Raw genomic sequence first — 6,051 nt, 5'->3', positions numbered from 1 at the left:
TCCTCCTCCGACAGTCAATCTGATTATACGTTGTGTCACTGCTTCCTCACTGTCTATCCTCTGGAATGGGGATAGATTAAATAGCTTTACTCCGAGCAGGGGTCTTAGACAAGGAGATCCTATATCATCGTATCTGTTTATGTTGTGTATAGAGAGATTGTCCTGTTCTATTAATCAGCAAGTTGATAAGGGCTCGTGGAAGCCGGTTGCGGTTTCTAGAGGGGGTCCAAGAATTTCTCATTTGATGTTTGCTGATGATTTACTTCTTTTTTGTAAACCTGAAAAACAGCAAGTTCAAACTGTAATGGTAGCTTTGAAAAATTTCTGCAGAGCCTCTGGGATGAAGGTTAATGTGGAAAAATCTAAAGCGCTATGCTCCAGGAATGTTTCAGCGACAAGAAAAGAGATTTTCACTGGAGTCTCCTCCATCAGATTCGTCCAGAACTTGGGCAAGTATTTAGGGGTGAACCTTAATCACTCTCGGGTGACACGCGCAACTTTCAACGATGTTTTGGACAAGATTCAGGGAAGGCTAGCCAGCTGGAAAGGGAGATTGCTTAATAAGGCAGGCAGACTCTGTTTGCTCAACTCGGTAGTGACTGCGATTCCTACTTATCGCATGCAAGTATCTCTCTTCCCTAAATGGGTAACTAATAAGATAGAATCCATGATGCAAAACTTTCTATGGGAGGGTCAAGCTGATGGTAGAGGCCTGTATCTAGTTAACTGGAAAGTATTGGTCACTCCTAAGAAGTTTGGAGGTCTGGGAATTAGAGATCCTTTTTGTGCCAATATTGCTCTTCTTGAAAAACTAGTTTGGCAACTTTTTCACCATCCCGATAAGCTATGGGTTCAACTGTTGATGGAGAAATACCATTCTTCTAAGGATGATTGTTTTAGTCGGTCTCGAGGAAGGGGATCTTATGTTTGGAAGAGTATATGTCGAGCTTGGGTATCCTGAAGGAAGGTTTTAGTTGGTGCATTGGGGATTTGGAACAGAACTTTTGGTTTTCTAAATGGAGAAGAGAGGGGCGACTGTGTCAGGAGATGGATTATGTTCACATTTCTGATTCGGATCTCAGGATCTTGGACCTTTGGTCATCTGGATAGTGGAACCTTGAGAATATCTATTCTCCTTTGAATCAGTCTCTGCAGAGCAACATTAACTCTTACAATCCAAATGTTCAAGCTGGTTCAGAGGTCGGTTGGTGTTGGACTGATACGGCCTCAAAAGTTTATGATGCTCATAGTGGTTATTTGTGGCTCAGTAAGAAGATGTTTAGTTGGGAGGATAGGGGTAATTGGCTTTGGCTTTGGCGTCAACATGTTCCGGAAAAGCACAACTTTTTGGCTTGGCTATGTCTTCGGGAGGCTCTTCCTACTGCTGCATTTCATTTTATGAGGGGCATTTCGCACGCGGATAGCTGTCCATGATGTTTCTCAGGTCAGGAATCGATTTTACATTGTATTCGGGATTGTCCAAAAGTCCAACTTGTTTGGCAAGCTTTAGGGATCTCCGATCAACCAGTGGATTTGATGAGTTGGTTCTTACATAATAGCAAACAGCGCCCCTTTAGATTCTTTTCTGGTCTCTGGTGGATTTGGTATTCGAGAAATAACGAGATCTTTCATCTTCACGAGCATTGGACCACAGACAAGGTAATTGGTATGGCTTTGTCCTTAGAAAAGGAGCTCCGAAATATTTTTGAGTTGCAACGGCTATCTATCCCCTCAACCATTAGTGGCTCTTGGATTCCCCCCTCAGTGGGTACCTTTAAGATTAATTGTGATGCTAGCTATCCTGGCAGTGGTGCTCGAGTTGGTTTTGCTTGTGTTAGCAAAGATTGGAAGGGAAGGTGGCAACGAGGCTGTCTGGGAACAATTGAGAGTCATAGCATTTTGCAAGGAGAGTTGTTTGCTATTTGGAGAGGCTTTCTTTTAGCATGGGACTCGGGACAAAGAGACATTATATGTGAGACAGACTGTGTGGAGGCTTTTACTATTGTCAATAATTTACAAGATTGTTCTGGGTTTATTGATTCTTTGGTGTTAAAAATCCGAGATACCATGTCTTGGAAATGGCGTGCTGATCTTCGGTTGATCTTGAGAGATGCAAATACAGTAGCAGACATCATGGAAAAGACCGCAATGAGGATTATTTCTCCCCAAGTGGAGCTTCCATTGCCTTGGAAGGAGTTTGAGAGTAGTATTCAGCGGGACTGCCTTTCTTAAACAGTTTCTTGTTTTTATTTCTTTCTTAGTTTTTTTTTAAGTCACCAAAAAAAGATACATTCATATACATACTTTAGTTTTTGAAACTCACTAAGTAGAGTAGAAAGAAAATAAAGAAAGAGAGACCGTGGGAGAAAGAGAGACAAATCGTAAAAATTTCCGAGCTTTCGGCTTTGATTTTTTGAGAAAGCTCTAATTTTTTGAGATCTATAACTTCAATAAAAAATTTAATTTAATAAAAGTGTTCGTATTCTCTTTTTCTATATGTTAGCATTATTTTTGTCCGGTAAAAGTTAACGATGGCGTAGCCTTCCTTCTTCTTAAGTTCGGCCAAAAGAAATTTTAGGAGATATAGACGATTTTTGACATTTTCTTCTTTAACAGCTTGGTCGAAAAGCTTTTCCGGAGTTTCTGTTGTTATGATTTCTTTACGAAGGTAGGGTTTAGTAATTTTATAATAATTAAATGTGAATTTGATAAGTGAATGTTGGTTTGATTGATTATTGTTTGAGTTTGAATGAGTTTATGTTGAATTATTGTTGTTGCTTGTGATTTATTGATTTGGTTATGAGGAACAGCTCAACTGTAGTTATTTTAATGGTTTTGAGACTGTTGTGGTATGGTATTTTGAGAAAATTGATGAGATTGGTGGTTGAAAGATTAAACTAAAAACCGTGAAAATTCGGTAACCAAAAAACTTGAGAACAGATTAAAGCATAAGTAATATTTTGAAAGAAAAAAGCTAAAGGTTTCGATTTTGGTATAAAAGAAAGATTAGTAATTACAATTTATTTTTTAAGGGTAATATTGTATTTGTATATAAAATCGATGTATAATTTACAATAGTATAAGTTTTGAGGTATTTTGGATAATAAATAAAGTATAGGGATAAAATGGATATTTTATAAAAACACAAGGTTATTTTTATAAATATAAAAATAAGTGAGAATTCCAAATATTGAAGCTAAAAATAGAATAATAAAAGGATCGTAATTTAAAAAGTAATTGCTAAAAATTTAAAATAAGGTTTTATAAACTAAATTTTAAAAGAAGATTATAAATATTATTTTAAATACATTTTTAAAATTATTCATTTATATTAAAATAAATTATTATTATTTACATTCTAATATTTTAAAATGGTCAATTATGTTTTATATTTAAAAAAATACGACTCTTAGTGTTGGAAAATAATAAATTATATCACACGAATCAATTTTGGATATCTGAAGTATTAATGAAAACAAATCAGATAATGTTCCATTATTCAAATGACAGTGCGTTCTGCATCACTTAGTAGCTTCAAAAAGCCCCTTTACTTATGAAACTGGATGATTCGAGATTCTACCAATAACGATTTCTTTACTGAAACCTTAAATATATACACTTCCATGGTTTCATACATTAGTGGCCATGGGAACACCTTCATAAAGGCCTGTGCCAACCTTGGTTCCATTATTCAATATTCATGGGAGTATGATTCATGGCCATATTCTGAGACTTGGCTTCCAAGATGACTTAGTTATGGAACAGCTAGCTAGCACCTGCTTTTATTTAATTTATTTGTTGTATTTGTAACTTAAAAATCTTTATATTATTTTTAGCTTTCTTCTTTTTTTTGTATGTGGTATTTTTAGAAATAAAAGTATAATAAGGGTATCCCTTATTTTTCAGTAAAAATTTTAGATGAGTGCTTAGCTTGTTATTACATGTTCAAGAAGGAATTTAATGCTAATTTCTTTTATTTTAGATTTTAATTCGAACATATAATTTTACATTAAATAAGCTCAACGAACTCTATATGCATTAAATATGCTACTCTTATGATTCATTGGATGTCATAATATAAATGAAAATAAAAAGAAGCTATAAAAGAAGAATGTTGAGGAATTTTAATAAATATAGAAAATATTAAAATATAAATAAATATTTTTTAATATAGAACACTTTAAAATAAAAAATGCAACACTTTATTTTTTTAAACTAAATATAAAACATATAAATACATAAAAATATAAATCTTTTTTATTCATTAAGACTAATTATTATGTTGTAAATTTTATTATAATAAAAATTCATATTAAAATTTTATTTTTAATTACAATATATTAAATATAAAATAATTAAATATTATTTTAAATTACTTGACAAATACAATTCTAAATATTGAATAGTAAAAAAATTTGGGTAATGCATGCTCATAAATTATATTATGGTAGTTAACTATTTAATTTTATTCATATATCATCAATTTAATTAGTTATATATGACAAAAAGTTATACTATGAAATTAAATATATTTATGTATTATGAATTTCTTTTCATGCTCGTATAAAACACAGATCTATATACTAGTATTTAAAAAAAAGAGATAGTTTCTAATTAATTAATACGTAATTTATCTTCTATGACATATCAATTTTTTTATTTAGTCACTAATTAACTATACTGTTAATTTGAATTTTTTAAATTTAACCAAAGTTAATATTTAGGATCACTTAAGTTATTCTTTAAATGTATGTCCTTATTGTGTAATTAAGTTTATTCTTTAAAACTTTTTCTTTGCCTCTTTTTTTTTTCAAAATTAGGAATGAGATTCGAATAACCCGAAATTTTTAGGTGAAAAAGAAAGACTATACCGTTAGAATTATAGTTCAAATGGCATAGTCTTCTCTTTTTTTCGCCTTCTTTGTCCGTTCACTTTCTACATCTTTAATTCAATACTTATCTGCATCTTTAAAAATTGGATAATGATATATCTTTCTACATCTAATTTTTTAATTATTTTATCATTAAATTATTGTTAGGGTTGCAAGTGTGAGGAGTATAAGGAATTAGTCCTACATCGAAAAAAATATGAATAAGTAAAGAGTATATAAGATGAGAGACGTATTAACTTAAAGCTTAAAGTTTTGAGTTGGATATAACATTTTTTCATCTTGTATTGTCTCGTTTTGATTCCTCTCTGAAATCTTCTGGTAGTAGCGCAAAATGATAAATATTTACTTTTATATTTTTTTATTATTCAAAATTGTAAAACTATTAATGAATGCTAAATAAAACAAGTTTGAACTGATTTTTTATGATCTTTCTAACATTACTATTTTTTCGAATCATATCATTTTGAGTTAACCGCCAAAATTCTTTTTTATTTTAGTTGCCAAGCAACGTAGCACAAATAATGATAAATTGAGATCTCTTTTAAGATTCATTTACTTTACTATTTTGTACAGGCAAAATATTAATGATATAAAATTATTTTCAACTCTAATTTTTTATTATCTTCCTAATATTACTGTTTTTTCGAATTACATCATTTTGATTTAACCTCCAAAATTTTTTTATTTTATTTGCCCAACAACATAGCACAAATAACAATAACTTTAGATTTATTTTAAAATTCATTTACTTTTTTATTTTGTACGGAAAAAATATTAATGACAAGTAATTATTTTTAACTTAGGTTGTTTATTTTTTTAAACTAGTAGAATCTAGTATTATTTAAGAATAAACTAAGTTTAATGAGTAATAATTATATATTTATGTTTGTAATTGCAAATGCAATTCAAGTGCTCACAATTTAGATGGCTTTCCTTTTATTCTATTTAGATTTGTGATATATATTCACAATCAATCAATTTGATTGGTTTGATGTTTAGTGCTATATATTGAAGATCTTGATTAGGAAAGAAACAAATAGAGCGACAAAAATGTAATATCATTAAAATTTTTCTAAACTTGTATGTTCGAATCTAATTTATTTTTCATTACATTTTACGAGGCACGCCACAAACGTAAAAATCTATCCTCTATTGTTCT

This window comes from Arachis hypogaea, chromosome 5, assembly GCF_003086295.3.
Source record: "Arachis hypogaea cultivar Tifrunner chromosome 5, arahy.Tifrunner.gnm2.J5K5, whole genome shotgun sequence".
Taxonomy (NCBI): domain Eukaryota; kingdom Viridiplantae; phylum Streptophyta; class Magnoliopsida; order Fabales; family Fabaceae; genus Arachis; species Arachis hypogaea.
Note: the sequence above shows the minus strand (reverse complement) of the source record.